Source organism: Lissotriton vulgaris, chromosome 2_1 (genome assembly GCF_964263255.1).
Source record: "Lissotriton vulgaris chromosome 2_1, aLisVul1.2, whole genome shotgun sequence".
Lineage (NCBI taxonomy): Eukaryota > Metazoa > Chordata > Amphibia > Caudata > Salamandridae > Lissotriton > Lissotriton vulgaris.
Window position 1 is genome coordinate 169196863 of NC_141687.1, and position 20424 is coordinate 169217286.

The window sequence follows — 20424 nt, forward strand, 5'->3', positions numbered from 1 at the left end:
TTCAACGTATACATGAGCCCCCACGCGGCCATTGCCCGCCAACACAACCTCAACATCATATCTTACGCGGATGACACTCAACTAATCCTTTCTCTCACCAATGACCCCAGCACCGCCAAAACTAACCTACACGAAGGAATGAAAGAAGTTGCCGAATGGATGAAACAAAGCCGTCTGAAACTGAACTCAGACAAAACAGAAGTCCTCATCTTAGGTACATCCCCCTCTGCATGGGACGACTCTTGGTGGCCGGAAGCCCTTGGAAAAGCACCCATCCCGACAGACCACGCACGGAACCTAGGCGTCATCCTGGACTCTTCACTCTCAATGAACAGACAAGTCAACGCCGTCTCCTCATCCTGCTTCAACGTTCTTCGCATGCTCAAAAAAACATTTCGCTGGATCCCCACCGAAACCAGAAAAACAGTCACCCACGCCCTGGTCACGAGCCGACTGGACTATGGAAACACCCTCTATGCAGGTACTACCGCTAAACTCCAGAAAAAACTCCTACGGATCCAAAACGCCTCAGCCAGGATCATATTAGACATCCCGCGCAACGAACATATCTCTGGTCACCTGAAAGACCTCCACTGGCTTCCCGTCAATAAGAGAATCACTTTCCGACTGCTTACCCACGCACACAAATCACTCTACGTCATCGGACCAGAATGCCTCAACTCACGACTGTCTACACCCCCCCGCCAACTACGCTCTTCCTGCCAAGCCCTCGCCACTGTACCTCGCATCAATAAGACCACCATGGGAGGCAGATCCTTCTCATACCTGGCTGCCAAAACATAGAACTCACTCCCCGCTGACCTTCGCCTTACCCAGAACCACCTAGCATTCAGAAAGCAACTCAAAACATGGATATTCGACAAGTAATCCTCCTCCCCTTCCTAAGCGCCTTGAAACCCTCCGGGTATGTAGTGCGCTATATACATTTTCTGACTTGACTTGACTTGACTCATGGAATGGGAGGAAATGGGGCTGCAAATGATCGGTGACCTCTATGCGGATGGAGAGCTGTTGCCGTTTCGAGCGGTACAGGATCAGTTCGGTATACCGGATAGGGGTTTCCTTTTGCATATGGCGGTTACGTCAGCAATAAAGAAGCACTGGAAGAAGGGGCAGGTAGAACCTCCGACTACAATGGCCTGCCAATACGTGGTAATGGCGGCGGGAACGGTTAAGGCGGTCACTTGCTTGCATTCAAGAATGCTTCATTAAGGACTAGAACCTCTCACAGCCTTAAAACAAACATGGGAGGAGAGCGTGGGGAAGCCCATACCGGACGCGACATGGGGGAAAATCCTGAGCAGGGTGTGGAAGGGGTGTAGAAACGTGCGCTTCCAACAGGTGCATTTCTTCGTGGTGCACAGAGCCCCACATTCAGAGGTACTTTCATGTGGAGGACGCAAAGTGTCCTAGATGTCGGCAGCCTGGAGTGGAGTTGGATCATATGCTGTGGTCATGCTCGAAACTGGGATCGTATTGGCCTGAGGTGGGGGCGATACTGAATGACGTAACTGATAGACAGGTGACGATCGACATGGCGACCTGCCTCTTGCTCTGGTTCCCTCACACAAAGACAACGAAAGTCACTAGCAAATTTATTGATTTAGGTCTTATTTTAGCCGAGAGGGAAATCACCTGGCACTGGAAGTCGAGAGAGGGGCCATCTAGTAAGAGATGGGCTAACGAATTTCATAAATGGGCTCATATTGAAAGCATGGTGAGACTGAGGCAGGCAACTCCTGCAGCTAATGTGAAGAGTTTGGAAGTGGCACGGGCATGGGAGGGACTGGTACAAACACTGAGTGACTCCCGAGATAGTGAGGGGGAATAGGACATGAAATTCTGACCAGGGGTTCCATGTGATGTAATGACAGACGAATATTGATCCTTAAGCGTTTGCCCGACCGGGATGGCCCTGCATGCCCACACCAACAGTAGATAGAGGAGAGGGGGGGGGGGGGGGGTAAAGGGAGGGGTCCTATCGATGACAAGTGGATGACTGACTACAAGTGCCGAGGTTGCAGGTGCTGGACTGGAGTGCATGTGAACAGAATTCCCCCGAGTTGGGGTCGACATATAGCGAGGGACGATTAGACAACACACACATGAGAGGATATTTGTTGGTGGGGGAGAATTACTGCAGACGAATGGCACTGTTCATCTGTAACGGCCATTCGTGAGATGGGATGAGTTACTCGTTGGGGTTAGGGTTTGAGTAGATATAGAAAAGCAGAACCTAAAACACCTGCAGAGCAAATGTCAATGTTTCCGTGGTCGATTATTTTTCATTGTCTATTATTGATCGCCGCCCAGCCTCCAGGATGTGGGCTAAATGGCCGTGTCATGACTTATTTGCGACCTGAGTATATGATATTTGTTAGGGGTGGGAGAATCGGACCAAACGGTTGTACTTGCTCTGAATCTGCAATAAAAATTATTTTAAAAAAAAATTTTTTAAAAATGAATCCACTGCGACCATGATATATTTATAGTTACCATCCCTCTGTAACGGACCGCAGTGGTCCAGGTAAAGACAAGCTAATGGTTTATCTGAAATTACCAGGGGCTTCTGCGCAGGACGTTTCAATGTAGAGACGTTCATCTTTTGGCAGATTTCACAATCCAAAACATAGTTTCTGGTTTGTTTCCTCATGTGCGGCCACCAGTATCTCTGTTTTAGTAACAACACTGTGGCGGAAACACCTGCGTGTGCAGAGGCGAGCCCTTCATGTGCTGCTAAAATTAGTCCTAATCTATGTTCCATGTTTGGAATTACCCTATCCCCCACTCCAGGGATTCGAGCAAAAGGAACATTATTTGCATCAGTTATATATGGGTATTTGAGTGGAAAGCCTTTCGCAAGTGTTTTACCATGGTCTTTGATTGAAGCATCAACAGCTTGCCTTATTTCGCTGTCTATTTTCGTTTTTGAATGAGTGATTGCAGCTACGGAAGCTGTTTGCACAGCTGCCTTTGCTGCTTCATCATCCAATGAATTCCCTGCAACGTGAACGCTATCACGTTGATGACTCAGTGTATGGATCACGTGAGTTTTTTGTAGTTCTTTTTGTAACTGAACTACTTGTTCCCAAAGCAACTTATGCTTGATTGTGCCACCTTTTGCATCTTTGAAACCGTTTTGAATCTAGTTCTGCAAGTATTCATTGTAAGATTGAACGCAGTAATACGAATCGCACACTATGAGTGTGGGGAATTCACCATCTGTATTTTCAAGTGCCATGTTGAATGCTTGTAGTTCAGCTCGCTGAGCTGTACAATCTCTGAGAGATTGGGTTTTTGTGACCATAGGTCAGAATTTACCATCGCGCCAGTGACCTTTAACGATCGCACATGTAGCACTATAAGATTGTTTACCCCCAATTGCGGGCTGTGCTGATCCGTCTGTATAAATTATACATTCGTACTGTTCTAGAGGCAGAATCTCAGTGGGCAGAGGACATTCTTGTTCGTATTGTACTAATTCTTGGGTTTTTAAATAAGGGTCAAAAACGTATTCAACGTCTGTTGCCGCAAGAGAGTTAACCCATTGTATCCATCTCGGATATAAAGCCTTTGCATTTGGAATGCTCGCTTTGTCACTGCCTCCAAGGCAGGTACAGGAATAACGACCATTATGCGCTTACCCTGTGCGAGGGCTCTCTCTTTTGCTACTGCAGTTTTAACCGCTGTCTGAATTTTTTCCATAGAGGTGAATTTCATATCAGCTTGTGTGTATAAGTGTGATTTATAAGCTGTTGGTACTTTTTCTCCTTTTCTCCTTCATTAAAGGTTAAGTACGTGAATCCGCATCTTCCTGAAATGATTCGGATCACTAGGTTGCGTACGTTTACGTGTGTCTGTAAATGTGTTGTTGCTGACATGTCAGTTTGCACTGAACACAACATTTCTGTGTGTTTTATGAGTCCAATTCTAACAACAAGGAGGGACAGGTTAAGGACAATATTTACCGGGGTCCAATGTACGTGTCCTACTAAACTAGATACCAATAGAATGTACAGAGTTCCCCAAAAGAAAGGTAATAGATAAAGGGAGTAACTCTCTCACTGAAAGTTGTTTAGTAGTGTAGCAGGGAATAAAGGTAATCCCTTAACGGAACTAAGGATGCAACACAGAAATATGATAATGTGCGTTCATTACTAGTCAGTAAGGCTTTAACATATGCAATCATGTTAGGCAATTCCAAGGCGAAAACACACCAGCAGTAGTCCCAGCCAACTGTGTCACAATCGTGTATAGTTGAATCCAACCAAAACAGTTCCCATAAATGCCCCCTCCCACCACTGAGTCATTCCCCCCTCCCCCCACCCCCGGTGTTCCATGTCCGCTACCTAAAGTGTCAAAACTCTTCCTTAACTCCCTTCATCCTTCAAGACATTCCCTGCGACCCTGTGAGGCACAATAGCCTAAGGTATCTGGGGCAGGTGATCTCCCTAAATTCCGTGGCTAGTAGTGATAGAAAGGGTTGCCACAGTTCATCGTATTTAGATCCCTCCCCTGCCAAGGTGAGGGACAGTTTCTCCATCCCAAGGACGAGCCATAGGCGATGTAGCCAGCCAGTGAGCGTCGGGGCAGTAGGGGTACGCCAATGTATAAGTATGTTCTGTGTCGCGGACCCCAACGTGATTGCTATCTGTCTGCCTCTACGAGACCGCAGTGGGTACATCAGGGGGTTGGGGAGGCCAAGCAGAACGTATGCTGGAAAGCGCGGGATCTCAATCTCGAAATGCTTATCCACCTCATCCAAGACCTGGGTCCAGTAGCACCGGACATGTTCACATTCCCACAACAAATGAACTAAGGTACCTATTTTGCCACAACCCCGCCAGCATGTCGCTTCCTGTGTTTTGTCCATTGCATGCAAACGTTCCGGGGTGTAGTACCAATATGTGGCTACCTTCGTAAGAGTCTCGGTAAGCCCCATATGGTATGCAGAGTGTTGGGCCCTGTAGTATATATTGTCCCACTCCTTCTGGCTGAGGACCCTGCCTAGCTCCTTCTCCCACCGTGCCTTACTGAGATTATAAGTGTATGTGAGTCGTGTCTGTAGCATCTTCTACAAATCAGAAATAAGTTTCTTGTCCGATGTGCGCGTGAGTAACCACCGCTCGTAAGGGGTGAAGAGTCTATTCGCTGCAGAGCGGACTTGAGGTTGGAGCACCCAATGTCTAACTTGCAGATATCGGAGTTGGTCCGTCTCCGGAAGCCCATACATCTGTTTCAACTGGGAAAAAGGAATGACCCCATCAGCTCCATACACATGATACAGCACTCGGCACCCAGCAGGCCCCCATTGTGCAAAGGCAACCTTATCCATGCCGGGAGTGAACTCCGGGTTATTCAGTAGTGGGGTCAATGGCGAAGGAAAGGATGTAAGTTCGTGTTTGAGATTAGTTGCGTCCCATGTCTCAAGGGGTAGCCGAGTGACATATGAGGCGTAGAGGTTAGGGGGCCTATGGGCCTTCCGCAGAAAGGGAATTTCTTGAAGGCGTTGTGCAGCCACCGCCTGGTCTTGAAACAACCAGTGTTTCTCCGATTCCCACTGGCTCCATTCCACTAGGTACCTCAACTGAGCGGCTTGGAAATAGAGGTGAAGATCTGGAATCGCCAGTCTTCCTCCCTCCGGGGCAAGTGTTGACAACACCCGTCGCATTCGTGGCTTCCTACCGTTCCAAATTAATTGTGCCAACTCTGATTGTGTCTGTCTTATCCAGCCCATGGGCGGCCGTAGAAGGATGGTGCGGAAAAGATAAAGGATCTGGGGTAAGATGGTCATTTTAACTGCTGCTATTTTGCCGAGATGGGACAGTGCTTCCATCTGCCAAGCTCCCTACGGATCTTCCTACTCAGGATCGCATAGTTGGTGGTGACCACCTCAGGGAGCGTGGGGTCCAGCTGGATCCCCAGATACGGGGTCGAGTCTGCCGCCCATTGGATAGGAAGCAGATTCTGCAGATATTCCAGGGTGGATTTCAACAGGGAGAGATCAAGGGTCACAGACTTGTCCGTATTCACCTCGAAGCCTGCTGCCTGAGCGAATGCGTCCAGGTCCACTAGACATGCTGGTAGTGCCGTCTTTGGGTTGGTGAGTGATATCAGCACGTTGTCCGCGTATAAACAGATTGTGTGGATGTATCCACCAAACTTTATACCTGTGATGGCGGGATTCTGTCGTAGCCGTATAGCTAGCGGTTCCATATAGAGGGCAAAGTGTAGGGGCGACAGAGGGCACCCCTGTCTCGTACCTCTTTCAATGGGGAAGCGGGAGGACGTATGCCATTCACCTGTACCACCGCTGTGGGATACCTGTAGCAATTGAGTATATATGTGCGGAAGGCAGCGCTCTCCCATCCTCGTGTGCTCCAGAACCTTTTCCAAGTAGGGCCAGTGAACACGGTCAAACGCTTTCTCAGCGTCGATGGTAAGCATCATATACTCTCCCGGGATGCGCGTGGCCTTCTCGATAAGATGGAGGACCCGTTTGGTGTTGTCAGAGGTCTGGCGCTCAGGGATGAACCCTGCCTGGTCCGGGTCTATAAGGCCTGGCATAAGCTGGCTTAAGCGTGCCGCGAGAATGCCAGTGTATAGCTTAAGGTCTATGTTGAGGAGAGAGATTGGGCGATACGCTCCGAATCTAGATTTATCCTTCCCGGGTTTAGGAATGACCGTTTAACGAGGCCTCCAGGAGGTCACTCGGGATGGCCCCCGGGTCAGCGAACAAATTAAACAGTTTAGTGAGCAAAGGTGCCAGAGTGGCACAGAATGTCTTATAAAAGATGGCAGAAAAGCCATCCGGTCCTGGGGCTTTAGCTAGCTTAAGGCGGGAGATGGCTGCAATAACCTCTTCCGTGTGTATGGTCCTATCAAAGTGGTTGGCTTGGGCCTGGGTGAGCACCGGCAGGGTGAGCGAGTCTAGGAAGGCAGCCCCATCTGCGCCTGCCAACGGGCCCCAGTGTAAAGGGTGGCATAAAAGTCGCTGAACACTGCTGCTATCTCCTTACCCTCCGTCACGCACATACCATCCGCTCTTTGGATTTCACAAACCCCCTGTTTGTCGGGCTTCTCGCAACTTATGGGCCAGTAGGCGTCCGCACCTATCCCCCCCAGAATAATAGGAATGTTTTAGTCGGAGCGCAGCGAATTGTGCTCTATCCTGATCCAGTGCTGCAAGTTGGAGGCGCGCAGCCTTAAGTTGCCGCCACACCCGTGGGGCACCTGCCCTCTGATGTATCCTCTCTAGTTCCCTAGTCTGCTGTGTCAATTCTTCCCGCTTATGTTTGCGTTCAGCGTTACCTGCTGCCGAAATAGCTATGAACTCCTCCCTCAATACCGCTTTTAGCGCTGCCCATTGTTTTGTAAGGGTGGTGTCCGAGTTGGCGTTATGTGAGAGGTACTCAGTGATAGAATGTTGTATGCACTTAACCACGTCTTCCCGATGTAGGAGTGGATCCCGAAGGCGCCACACCTTAGAGGGTAAGGACTGGGGTGGAAGAGTGAGAGTGACAGTTACCGGTGCGTGGTCCGATAGGGAGGCTACCCCTATCTCCACCGCAGTCGTGAGGGCCCGTGTGGATGTGGATACCAAAAAGTGGTCCAATCGCGCATATGTCTTATTTGCGTTGGAGTAGTATGTATATTCTCATTCCTGGGGATGACAAGCGCGCCACAGATCACATAGACCCAACTCAGTAACCCGGGCAAGCCCCTCCTTAGAAATGGTAAGAGCGTTGGCCTGACCTATCGTTCTGATCAAAAACTAGGTTTAAGTCTCCCCCTAGGATAATATGTCTATCCGTTGTGTCTGTAGCTTTCGAGATGGCCTAGTGTAATTACTTCTCCTGGCAGTCGTTAGGAGCATAAATAGCGCCAATGGTGAAAGGCAGGCCGTTAATATCAAAAGGGTAAATCAATAGCCTCCCCTTGACCTCCGCCTCCTTCTGTAAAACCTCCCCCCGGAACCGATGGGCCACTAAGATTGCCACCCCGCTGTCTTAGTGGGGCTAGATGAAAAGCATTGTGTGGGCAATTTCAGGGTGCGCATGCGATGGCAGTCTCTAGTTAAAAGGTGAGTCTCCTGCAGGAGACAGATATCTGCGTGTGTGCTTTCTCGGCAGGACAGGACCGCTCTACGTTTCACAGGGTTATTGAGACCCCTCACATTCAGGGTCAAAATCTTGCATGGTAGCCGGCATACTAGGTAACAAAGAGGGACAGGGCCTGAAAGTCTGTGGGTAGCATCCGTACTAGTACGTGGCCTATAGGCAGGAAAGCTGTGGTAGTGCGGTGAAGTTTAGGAAGCAGGAGTTCTGGCTGCCTCAGGGTGTCTGCAGAGTATGCGGCAAGCACCCCCTTACACTCCCGGTGGACATGGAACACGACCTCCCCCCCCACTAACCCCTCAACAACCCCCCTCCCTACCCCCCCTCCAACAAGAAACACAACATTGAAAAGTCTATAGTCCATCATCTTTACAGGTGATTGGAAACAGTATATCATATAGTAGAAACAGGAACCTTGCAACTTATATCCTGTAACCTGCTGTGTACCAATGAGAAGTGTGCCAATTTCATGGATGCCTATAAAGATCTAACAGAGAAAATTGGCTCATTTTTTGTCATGGATAACATCAAAGTAGGCACCAAGAAAAATAAATCAACAGTAGGCACACCTTGGTACACTGCAGGATGCAGAATAAAAAGGCAGGCTATAGCAAATGCAATTAGGAATAATGATCCTGTTGCTGTGCGGATGGCCAGAAGGGATTACAAAGCCTGCACCATTAACACAAAGAAGGAATGGGAGGAAGATTATTGGCAGCAGCTCAAGGACGCCGCAACCTTGAGGAATTCTACCCAGTTCTGGTCTTTGATAAATAAGTATGATAGGAAAGGAGCAGAGCCACTCCCCAATCACATAACTGAGCACCAATCGTACTCCCACTTCTCTAGTTTATATTGTGTAGAAGAGGAGATATGCCAATCCTGGTCAGAACCAATGGAAGCCCTCTCTACCGAGGAGCTAGCAGCAGCAGAGCCCTTTACAGCAGAGGAAGTTTCTGAGGCAATCAGGTCTATCGTCCCCTCTAAAGCCGCTGGCCCGATGGCCTACCGGGTGACCTTTATTTGCATGATCCCAAACTGTGGTCCGACTATATTGCCCCACTAATGAACCTAATTCTCCATGGTCACCCTGTTCCAGATTCATGGAAGGGGGCTGAAGTAGTGACAATCTACAAAAAAGGCGACAGGGAGGACCCTGCAAACTATAGGCCAATCAGTTTAATTGATGCTGTCCAAAAAATAGTTGGCAGGGTCATCATAAACAGAGTAAACAAGTGGTTAGAAGAGGGGAATATCCTGTCCCAATTCCAGGCGGGGTTTCGTAAGAGCGTGGGCACAATGGACCAGGTATTTAGGTTCTGGGCAACATACTGGAAAACTGTAACCATCAAAAAGGGGAACCTATACCTGGCCTTTATTGATCTAAAGAGTGCTTTCGATCTGGTCCCTCGTGATAAACTCTGGAGGGTGCTGCTGGACATGGGGTTCCCGCGATACCTACTAGAGCTTACAGCCAAAATCCATCAAGATAATTATGCCAAGATTAGATGGGGTAGGCAGGGTCAGCTAACAGAGAAAGTGCCTGTGAATCGAGGAGTACGCCAGGGCTGTGTGATGGCCCCGACATTGTTCTCCCTCTTTGTCAATGGGGTGGTAGACTATTTGAGGGACGACAATGCCGATGCCCCGGTCCTGGCGGGAGAAAAAACACCCACACTCCTCTTCGCTGACGACACGCTCTTGCTCTCCAAAACCCCTTCTGGACTTCCGAAACTGCTAAATAGATTCAGTCTGTTCTGTGAGGAACGTGGGCTGACCATCAATACATCTAAAACCAAGCTAATGGTCTTGCCCCCTTCAAAGAAGGCAAACAAAATTAACATCACTCTTGATGGGACCCCCCTGGAGGTGGTGGAGAATTTTGATTACCTAGGAATTAGGTTAAACAATAAAATGAAATGGGACTCTCACATCTTCAAGATGTTGATAAACCTGAAGAGAGTGTCTGGTGCTATTCTGAGGAGCCAGCGCATGTCTGCAAGTAGGCCCATAGCCCCGGCACTTGCAGTCTACGAAGGAAAAGCACTGGCTTCTGCAGTTTATGGATCTGAACTTTGGGGCAGTGAAAATATAATAGACATGACTAGAGCTGAAAATAAGTCTTTGAGGGACCTAGTTTCTCTCCTCACCTCCACTCCCTTGAAGCCTCTTCTTCACGACAAGGGCAAATGCTCGATATCAAATATAGTTCGCCTTCGTCCTTTGCTGTTCTGGGTGCGCCCGAGGAGGACCCCAGAACTAGCAAACTACGCTCAGGTAATGGACAAACTTATCGAACTAAACGGTGCGAACAAGATTCAGTGGCTAACCAAACTCAAACAGATGGTCACCAAGCTGGGTTTGGCGGAATTCTGGATTACACAAACCCCTCCGCCAAAACAAGTAATTAAGAAAATCTATTGGGAGTGGTGCCAGACTGAGGAACTTAGGAACACTAAGTGGGGAGTTTTAACTGCTCAATTTTTAGAGCATAAGCCCATCAAGAGGTTTGAACCTTTTTTAGATTTTATTCAAAAACCCAAAGATAGAGTCATCTTTTTAAAAATGAGATACGGGACACTTCCACTCAACAAATTCGTGGAGGGTTGGAAAAGTAGTCGGGCCCCAGACGGCTCCTGTCCATGTTGCCCATGTAAAACTGAATCCGTAACCACATTTCTTGTTTGAATGTAAAGCATACAAATATGTGAGAGCAAAATGGTTGAAATCGGTATGCTAGTTGATAGGGGTAAGAGATTTTAGAGTTGCTCTTCGTATCCTTTTAACTGATACAAGTTCCCTAGCTGTTGTATGCGGAGTTGCTAAATACCTATCAAGTGCATGGTATATCCGCTCTAAGTCGCTAAACTATAAAAATGTTTAGAGCCTGCAGGAATAGAATCCTTGTTTGTACATTACTGTTATCAATTGAGAGATCACTTAAAAATCTTATTTTTAACTGTATATATGTATTTTTATTGTTTTTTAAATGTGTCTTTTCACTGTATGAAATAGCTACAAATCGCTCTTTTTAATCTCTATTTTTACTTTCTTGTCACAATGTATGTTTGTTTGTACTTTAATGATATTTTATATCGAATAAAGTATAATGAATCTGAAAAAAGTATATCATAGGGCATGGGTACTCACAAACTTTCTCTCGGGGGCCAAAATTATAGTGTGGTTTGTGTCCGAGGGCCGCACCGGTGGGGGCGGGGTCAGTGGGGTAGGGGGCGGGGCTAGAGCAACAAAAAAAACTCTGACCATGAGGTTGATCACAGGTCCCTGCAGCGGACGCCTTCGTCCACTGAGCCACCAGACCCGGCATACACACATCTCTCTCTCTCGGTCTCTCTCTCTCTGTCTCTCTCTCTCTCTCTCTCTGTCTGTCTCCCTCCTTCTCTCTGTCTGTCTCCCTCCTTCTCTCTAGCTCTCTCCCTCTCTCTCCCTCTGTCTCACTCACTCCCTCTCTGTCTCCCTCTGTCTGTCTCTCTCTCTCTCCCTCCGTCTCCCTCCCTGTCTCACTCCCTGTCTCCATCCCTCTCCCTTTCTGTCTCCCTCTCCCTTCCTCTGTTTCCCCCTGCCTTCCTCTGTCCCCCACTGACTCCATCTGTATCTCCCTGACTTCCTCTGTCTCCCCCTCCCTTCCTCTGTCTCCCTCTGACTCCCTCTGTCTCCCTCTCTCCCTCTCCCTCCCTCCCTCTGTCTCCCTCCCTCCGTCTCCCTCCCTCTCTGTCTGTCTCCCTCTGCCTGTCTCCCTCTGCCTGTCTCCCTCTGCCTGTCTCCCTCTGCCTGTCTCCCTCTGCCTGTCTCCCTCTGCCTGTCTCCCTCTGCCTGTCTCCCTCTGTCTCCTTCCCTCTGTCTCCCGCCCTCTGTCTCCCGCCCTCTGTCTCCCGCCCTCTGTCTCCCGCCCTCTGTCTCCCGCCCTCTGTCTCCCGCCCTCTGTCTGCCTCTCCCTCTCTCTCGGTCTCCCTCCCTCTGTGTTCATATGCCTGTCTCCCTCCCTCTGTTTCCATATGCCTGTCTCCCTCCCTCCCTCTATCTCCTTCCCTCTGTCTCCCTCCCTCTGTCTCCCTTCTCCCTCCCTCTGTCTCCCTTCTCCCTCCCTCTGTCTCCCTTCTCCCTCTGTCTCCCTTCTCCCTCTGTCTCCCTCCTCCCTCTGTCTCCCTTCTCCCTCCGTCTGTCTCCTTCCATCTGTCTTCCACTGTCTGTCTCCCACGTCTGTCTCCCTCTTTCTGTCTCCCCCCCACTGTCTTTTGCCCTCCCTCTGTCTCCCTCTCTGTCTCCCTCTCCCTCCCTCTCCCCGTCTCCCTCCTTCTCCCTGTCTTCCTCTGTCTGTCTCCCTCCTGCCTCTGTCTCCCTCCCTCTTTCTGGCTGTCTCCCTCCCTCTGGCTGTCTCCCTCCCTCTGGCTGTCTCCCTCCCTCTGGCTGTCTCCCTCCCTCTGGCTGTCTCCCTCTGGCTGTCTCCCTCCCTCTGGCTGTCTCCCTCCCTCTGGCTGTCTCCCTCCCTCTGGCTGTCTCCCTTTCTCTGGCTGTCTCCCTCTCTCTGGCTGTCTCCCTCTTTCTGGCTGTCTCCCTCTTTCTGGCTGTCTCCCTCTTTCTGGCTGTCTCCCTCTTTCTGGCTGTCTCCCTCTTTCTGGCTGTCTCCCTCTTTCTGGCTGTCTCCCTCTTTCTGGCTGTCTCCCTCTTTCTGGCTGTCTCCCTCTCTCTGGCTGTCTCCCTCTCTCTGGCTGTCTCCCTCTATCTGGCTGTCTCCCTCTCTCTGGCTGTCTCCCTCTTTCAGGCTGTCTCCCTCTCTCTGGCTGTCTCCCTCTCTCTGGCTGTCTCCCTCTTTCAGGCTGTCTCCCTCTTTCAGGCTGTCTCCCTCTCTCTGGCTGTCTCCCTCTCTCTGGCTGTCTCCCTCTTTCAGGCTGTCTCCCTCTTTCAGGCTGTCTCCCTCTTTCTGGCTGTCTCCCTCTTTCTGGCTGTCTCCCTCTTTCTGGCTGTCTTGTTCATTGCGACGCCAGGACTGAGAAACGTTGCCTGTTTTTAAAAAATGTGGTTTCTAAAGACACTGCCCCAAGCACTAGCGCTGCTTGTCTGAAGTACCGCAATACTTTGGCACTTTCAATTGCTTACCTGCATTGGACTGAGTGGTCCCAATACTCCTGCACTGCAGGAATTGCCAGCAATAACGTAATAATTACTCGAACCGAAGCACACCAGCGCTTAAACATGTGCTGACTACAGGCAAGTTTGGAATGCGTCTACATAACTCAGAAACCTTTTGGATTTGAACACCAGACGGTGTTCCGGGATTCGGCACTTGCTGCTGCTCTCATATTTAATGGAACAAGCCCCAGTGTTACAGTCTCCTTTCCCTCCCTCCCCTCCCTTTGTCTCCGTCCCACTACCTCCGTCACCTTCTTCACCTCACCCTGCTGTGTGTCAGCCCGGGCTGAGACAGCCTCCTGGCACACACAGCCCCACCCGAGCACTTCACAAGACCATTTGTATGATAATGAGGCCTTGCTGTATTTAACCTCTTCTTAGACCCCTGCAGCTCCACTGTGACTGTCATTGGAATCACCCGGCGGCCGGCCCCCACAGAGCAGCAGAGTCTCTTAGACTTGCGCGGCTGCAACCAGCAGTGTTTGAAGACACGATGACATTTTTTTTTAATACACGGGTACGATGTCTGGAAGGTCGGCGGGCCGCATCTGGCCCGCGGGCCGTACTATGAGTACCCATGTCATAGGGTAATGCGATCTAGTCTATACACTCCCCCTCCCGCCGACTTCCTGGCGAGAAGAACAAACAGCCACCAGCCTCAAAAGATGAGCGTTACATTCAGCTTGGGTGAGGCGAGGTCAAGTCAGAGGCTAATGCTTCCACTGCTGCTCGCTGGCCATCTTTGATCTTGGCCGCTGGGGGTTTCTTGACACGACGTCTTCTACCTTGCTGGCGCCACTGGGATCCCAAGGCCTCAGCACCCCCAGGGCGGCCCACTGGTTCCTCGTCCTCCACCGACGGGTCGATGCCCAGCAGGTGACATGCTTCCTTCAGTGAACGGAGCTGGTAGAGTTTGTTTTCTAGTTTGAGCACGATGCGGAATGGATGTCCCCAGCTGTAGGAGATGTTGTGCTGTTGAAGGTATGCTGTAACCGGTTTGAAGATCCAACGCTTCTGTAACGTGAGTGCTGACAAGTCCTGGAATAAGGTCGGAGATTGATTTCTGAAAGATAGAGGATGTAGCTGCCGAGCTTTCTGGAGAATTTCCTCTTCTTTCCGGAAGTCTTGCACACAGACTAAAAGGGGGAGCCCGACGTGGCGCGTGGGGGTCCCACCCTATGTGCTCGATCAAGTCTAAGTTCCGACTCCAAAGGGCGCCCCAAGATAGGATTGAAGAGTTCTCTTGTTTTTTTTGTTTTTTTTTGAAAACCTTTAATTATCGTAAACATAGTACACAGCGTCTGCCTACAACCCCTGCGGGCCGGCCGCTATGACAATATACAACCAAGGTACCTTGCGCTTCAATAGTTGACAAAAATAACAGCACCACGATGGACTGGCAAGGAGCCACAGGAAAAGGATAAAGAGGTTTCATTTTATAATTTTGACGATTCGTCCTAAAGTCAGACTGGATAGTTGAGTGGGCGAGCCACATAACAGGATATCCACAAGTGAAACATCGTTAGCAAAACACTGGGGCAAATCATTACAATAAGGATAAAAAAGCGCAGAAGCACATGTCGCCCTGGTTAGCGCCCGCCCAATCAATATAGCACCACAGGAGTTGCAATCTAGTTTGTCTACGATATGATAGGATATGAGAGGGATCATTCTATAGCAGCAATAAGAAGAATCTGTCGACATATAGAAAGGCAATTATTACTTGGGAAAAAGCGTATCAGGATATGCGCCCTCAGACAGTAGTAGAAAAGGGAAGGAAGAGCAAGATATGTAATCATTCAGTGACTATGCAGTAAAATCGATTTCGTGGTCATAGAGACAATAAACCATGTGATAAAGACATAGACGCAAAGCGCAAAAATCGTCCCGGGAAGAACCAACCCCAACCCCTCGTCTGACCCAAGATATATAAGGAAGGAAAAAGAGAAAGAAGAAAAAGAACAAGAAGAAAAGGCCATAGAACCAAAAAGAAAGGGAAGGAAAAATTGAGCCCCAACCCCCCCACCCTGCACGTTGAAGAGGCTACGGCCCTCCCCCCCTTAGTAACGTGCCTGTCGCCCCAAGAATACCCACATAAGGGAAAAGACGGGGGAGAGTCAACACAACCAAACTCCTGCCCCAACCCACTCGCACAAAGCAGCTCAGACTCGATCACATACAGACCCGCAGGTCAACAAGCAATGGCGGCGTCGTAGTATAGTTCAGCAAAGCGTCCACATCAAAATGGGCAACCGGGTATCCATCCTACGATATCGAGAGGAAGAGTTCACCCCTGACCAATTCTGACCCTTCCATCCAAGCGTGGCCACAGAAAGTTGGTAGTGCAATACTTAAAAAGATCAGGGTGGCAAGGCAAGCAAGGCAAAACCAGCCGCACGGGTGATCCCGCCATCCAGAGGCTGAGAAACCAAACTTTCCAAACGTTTAAGAACATCAACAAAGTACCAGGCCACCTCACCAAGTCGCAACTCAATAAGGGCAGATCGGATTCAATGGTCACAGGAGCAATTCCATGGAAGCGATCCGCCTGCAACGTAGGTTCAGGTCCCAGAGTCACATTAACGCAATCGGCTGGCTCGAAGCCGCCTCCATCTATGGCCAGGGTCCCCAACAGGACCACCCGTGGAGGGATAGCCGCCATACCCATCTCCCGCATAACAAAGTCTGTGGCCCACCTCTTCGTCGGATCAGCGGGGCTCTCATCCATCAGCAGAGCTATAATGGCGTCCAGCCGTCTATCGAGGTCTTCGGCTCCCCTTACCCAAGCAACACGGAGGGAGTCCAATGCAATGAGGATGTGTCGAGCCGAGGGCTCCATCTTGCGAGGCCAGTCCAAGCGCGTAACCCCACACAGTAGCGCCATCATAGACCTCGAGCAGCCCACGGGAGACGCTGGCGACAGTCGCGCTTCATGGTACGGGGTCGTGATGCTCAGGATAACCAATGCAGGATTACCGATCCTCGTACCAATTGGATCCGGGACACACAGTGCGTAGGGCTTGCTTCAACAAACAAGTTACACAAAGCAAAGTCTGCTTCAAAATGGCGTCCCATCTCCGAGCAGCCAAGCTGTACAAGCAGCTCCGAGAACAAAGGGACGACCTCACAAGCCGATATTGTGGACTCCTTAATGTGTGCGTCTGCTTCTGGTGTTGCGCTCGGTCTCGCACTCATCCGTTCAGCTCCAATGCCATAAGCAGCATGTCGGGCCCCTGGATGTCCCGGCCTGTACAGCCGCGGTCTCCGGTGTCCTCTACAGCCGGCGTCCGCATCCGGCCCCTCGGTCAGCTGCCCGACTCCGTCTCGGCTCAGGCGGCAGAAATCAGAGAAGGGGGATGCCAATATCGTTAAGCCCCAAAATTTCGGCCAGTTACTCCCCGGACCTTCCGACGCCGCAGAAGATTAGCGCCAAGCTGGAGCAAGTGGGGGAAGGCAGGATAATTCCAGGATTAGTGCCGCGGCGAGCGGAGCTCACAGCCTAAGCGGCCATCTCGCTTCGCGCTCGGCCACGCCCCAAGAGTTCTCTTGTGAATCCAAACAGATCCTTGGTATCTTCGGTCAACGTCACCTCCCGGATGCGCAAGTTATGACGACGAGAACGATTCTCCAAGTCTTCCAAGTGAGTTTGCAAGTCCACCTGTTGATCATGTATCCACAGTATCTCCTGCTGCAGTGCCTCGATTTCGCTGTCTCGTCCATCATTCTTGGTCCCCAGCTCCGCTACGCGTTCCCCAATGCCATCTACGTCCTTGCGAACCTCTCTGAGCTCCTCCGAAAATTCCTTCTTGAAGGTGTGGATGTCATCTCTCAAAGCCGTGAATAGGGACTCCAAGAAGGCCTTTGTAATGGGTTCCGAGCCGCCGGCAGCGACCGCGGCCGGGCGGGCCGTAGCTGTAGCTATGTCTTTAGGTGATTGGTTCGCCTGGGCTTTGGCAAACAGGTCCTTTACTGATTTATCCTTGCGGACCCTCGAGGCGGACATAACGCTTGAGCCGTGGTCAGGGGGTCTCCCTTCGGAAGTTTCTCACCGGCCCCAGAACGCCCTAGTCGCCGTTCCCTCCCGGTGGCCGCGTCACTAAATTGATGTCCTTATGTCGTGGGCTGCGCGGCAGTCTATAAAACACCGGTCTGTTGTACCGGGTGACGCTTCTCTGCTCTATCCCGCTCTGCCCCAGTGAATTGGCAAGACGGGCGCTGGGCCTTTCCTGTGTCCACCTCTCACAGCGGTTTCTTCCGGTAGTACAGAGTCTGTCGTAGGGTGCGCTATGTCCCAGCTCGCTGCCAGTACTGTGCTGAGCCCCCTAGACACCTTTCTCCATGGGTCAGCGCCGATCATCCACCTCCCCTGGCCTCTTCAAAAGTCCTGCGAGTCACGCCCAGACGGTGGTAGTGCTCCCTGCGCCGCCAGCGTCTGTAAGCTGGTTGGGTTCGTCCCGCCGCCGCAGGGCACGGATGGCCTATGCCTGGCCTTTCAGGCTCCCACTATAGTTTGTCTCCGCGGGGCCACTCTGATCCCTTCTCCACCTTGTCTGGCAGCAAGTAGCTCCCCGTAGGTTTGGCCTGCCTCTCCAGGCCTATCCGTTGCTGTGCTCTGCTGCTTGTAGGCCTATCCCCTAGGCCCAGTGAGCTCTGCCGTGCTCTCCCCGGTGCCTGCTCCGCCCGTGTGGCTGATATCTTCACTAGGGGGTTGGTCCCCGCCACCAGGTCCCTGGGGCTTTACTGAGGCTCTTCTCCGTCCGCCTCCCGATACCCAGTAGCGTTAGACTTCGATCTCCCTATCGCCTCTGGTCGGAGCCACCACTTCACCCAAGGGTTGTAAGCAGTCCAGCACTCCTTGTGGTGTAAAACTCACCCAGGTCTCTGAACTGCGGTAACGCAGGAGGGCCCGATCCTCCCATCGCGCCCTCGATCGCACGCACTGCGCTGTAACTCCTCGCAGACCCTCTCAGAATGGTGCTGCGGCCTTCTTCTGTTGTGGCCCTGTCTGAGCTCACGGCCAGCCACAACCCACCTGCCGCCCCGTGCTTCTTGGCAAGGTCCCCACCTCACCTGAGGGACGCCCACAGTCCAGCACACCCTGCAGCGAAGGGTGCGCCCACTTCTCCACTCCAGAGTAACGCAGGAGGGCGCAGTCCTCCTGTAGGGCTCTTGACCGCGCGTGTCGTGCCACAGCTCCCCGCGGCGCCTTGCAAGATGGGGCCGCGGCCGTCCACTGTTTCGGCTCTGCGGCTCCCCGCGTCTAGCCACTATTTGTCTGCCACCCTCGCCGCCTTCAGGCACTCGCCGAGCCCGTGGCGGCCGGATATCGTCAGCAGCCTCTTCCAGGCCCTCCTTATCCTGATGCCCGGGGTTCGCCCTGCTAGGCAATGCCTGGTCTCCAGCTGCGGCCTTGTGGGGGGAGGGGCGCGTCTTCCGCCGCAGGCACTACCTCGCCTGGTCCCCGCTCGCCCCAGCTCTGGTTCGGCTTCTCAGGTCAGGCCGGCTGTCTCCACGGTCCGGTCCGCCCTCCAGCCCGTATCAGCGGACAAGGGAACGCGCAGAACCGGTGCTGTAGATCGGCCATCGGTGAGAGCAGAGGATCAACACGTCCGCTCACGCCGCAATATTGGCCACCTTTTCAGCGTTCTTTTGGAGGTTGGAGCAGCGCACACTTCTCTAAAAAGTTGGCTGCCAGGCTTTTGCCTTCACTTGACAACTCTTATCCCAGAAAAAGGACGTTGAGGTGGGCAATTCTCGATTTCTTAAAATTTAATTTATACCCTTCAGAGCCGAAACCAAGTATTATGGTATTTACTCTGTTCAAGTGCCTGTCAGAGTCAATGTCTGTTAGATAGAGGTCATCGACATAGGATAATGCCTCGTCATCATACGTTTGTAGTAATTCTGTTACTCTGGCTGAAAACAACCCTGGACTATTCTTGAATCCCTGGGGGAGACGACAGAATTGACGCTGTATCCCCATTATTGAGAAAGCGGTCAAACTGGTGCGATGTTTTGACAGAAGAAACCATTAGAAATATCTAATGTGGTTTTAGATTTTTTACGCACGTTATTCATTAGTGCTGCACTGTGGGCATTTTGTACTGCAAAGGTTTTGCAACAAGAGGTTAAAAGTCTGTAATCCAAAACTAGACGATATGTATTGTCTGATTTGGAGACAGGAAACAAAGGATTGTTCATTGACGAGGTGCACGTTTCAATCACCCCTTGGTATTCAAGTTGGTCTAAGATCTCCCTGACCTGTTTTTTTCGCTTCTTGCTTAACTGGGTACTACCTTTGTGCAGTAGGTTGAGATTTTAACTGGATTTAAAGGAGAGGAGAATCCTCATCCCATCCTACATGATTTTTATATAATGCTGCCCATTTTCTGGCATAGGTGTTTTTTAAATTCAAATTTGTTTTATTGGTTTCAAGAAAAGGCACAGGTGATACATTGCAAAGGAAGGATTCCACATATAGAAAGCGTATGAGACAGACAAGCATGTCTTCTCCACATAGCAAATTACAATCAAGATATATGTGTCCGGCCATTAATGTAAGGCAGAAGTCGCGTGTATTGAGCCTGTGAAAGGAATGTAGTCTCAAGAGTCTAAACCAAAAACAAAAACACCCTCCCCCCAGTCCCGCCCACCCCAACCAGTGTGCCGGGTTAGTGGAAGCGATACAAAAGGGGATGATGGACGGAGCGTTTGAGCAAATCAAACACTCACCCCCAGTCAACTGATCTGGGTTTAATCCATCACCATTCTTTAGCTCACTCAGCCACCCCAGTTCAGACATGGCCATATGCAAATCAGTCTGACCCTGTGCCTCATGGGAACAGTCCAGCCCGAACTGCCAAGCCATGTCTTTCCTGGACCGGAAACAAGCATCCTGGGACCGGTTTCGGATTCATAATCCTCATCAGCCAGGCTATCTTGAATCCAGTGGCCAAGTGAGCAAGGGACTCACGTCTGAGCATACCCTGCCAACTTAGGGCGAACAAAGCGATACAAAAGGGGATGATGGACGGAGCGTTTGAGCAAATCAAACACTCACCCCCAGTCAACTGATCTGGGTTTAATCCATCACCATTTTTTAGCTCACTCAGCCACCCCAGTTCAGACATGGCCA

The 20424-nt window shown here is 50.8% G+C and overlaps 1 protein-coding gene across 3 annotated transcripts in view; it reads right to left on the reverse strand.

Moving 5' to 3' along the window:
• The window catches only part of LOC147729765 (caspase-1-like), a 494150-nt gene that overhangs the window by 392706 nt on the left and 81020 nt on the right, over positions 1–20424 (reverse strand). The window lies entirely within an intron of this gene.